Raw genomic sequence first — 1,201 nt, 5'->3', positions numbered from 1 at the left:
TATATATGTTATTGAGGGATCGCGAAAAAAATGGTTTCCAGTATTTGAAAGATAAAAACAGTTTGAGTAGGTTGTGAGACGATCTCACAAATCTTTATCTGTGATACGGGTCAACCCTACCGATATTCACATTAAAAAGTAATACTCTTAACATAAAAAGTAATATTTTTTCATGGATAATCCAAATAAGAGATCCGTCTCATAAAATACGACATGTGAGACCGTCTCACACAAATTTTTGTCAAACAGTTTAATATAATTCATCAAATGAATTATCCATAATTCATTTGTATGGGGCTCCACACTATACCAGTCCAAATGACATGACCGTAATTGACCCGACGTAGTATAGAATTCACCGTATGTGTATATACACAGGCTGAGCCATGTGTTGCTCGGGTGGCCCGGTTCTTTTTATTATTTTTTACACATAAAATTTTGTCCAATTTTCTTGTAGCCCGAACACTCTATTAGCTTAAAATTATATNAAAATATGAAAAAAGAAAAAGAAAAGACACATTTAAAGTAAACAATTAGTGTGAAGCAAGCAATTAATAAGGAGATATTGGGAAATTCACATATAAAGTCACATATTTATATATACTAGAAATAATGCACGTGCAACGCACGTGGGAAACATATGTTGAAGTAATTAGAATTTGAAATAAAATTAGTTAACTCAACAGAAGATAATGATAATAGTATTGTAAATTTTGATAATTCGTATTAATTAGCATATGTAACTAATTTGGAAAAAAAAACATATTTTTTTAATTTTTTAAAAAAATTTGGACTAATAAAATTTTTCTCATATCTTTTTTATCATATAGTTTTCTTTTGTTATAATGCATATATTTTATTATAATATTCAATTATTACAATCTTTTTTTACAATCAATTATATGCAATTTTTTATTTACAATGTTGTTTATTATTCTTTTTCATGTAAATTGACAATAATTTCTACTGGATGCTTTTACTTTCCTAGTCACCTTTAATTTATTAGACACTTATACTTGATAACATATAAAATACACATTATTATTAGGGTTGGGCAAAATTTCGGTCAAACCGAATTAATCGACTGAACCGAGTCAATTCGGAAATTCGGTTCGATTATTTCGGAAATTCGGTTTTCAAATTAAAAAAATTTCGGTTATACCGGTTAATTCGGTTCCGTTACGGTTTTCAAAAATTTGAA

This window comes from Primulina huaijiensis, chromosome 9, assembly GCF_012295235.1.
Source record: "Primulina huaijiensis isolate GDHJ02 chromosome 9, ASM1229523v2, whole genome shotgun sequence".
Taxonomy (NCBI): Eukaryota; Viridiplantae; Streptophyta; class Magnoliopsida; order Lamiales; family Gesneriaceae; genus Primulina; species Primulina huaijiensis.
Note: the sequence above shows the minus strand (reverse complement) of the source record.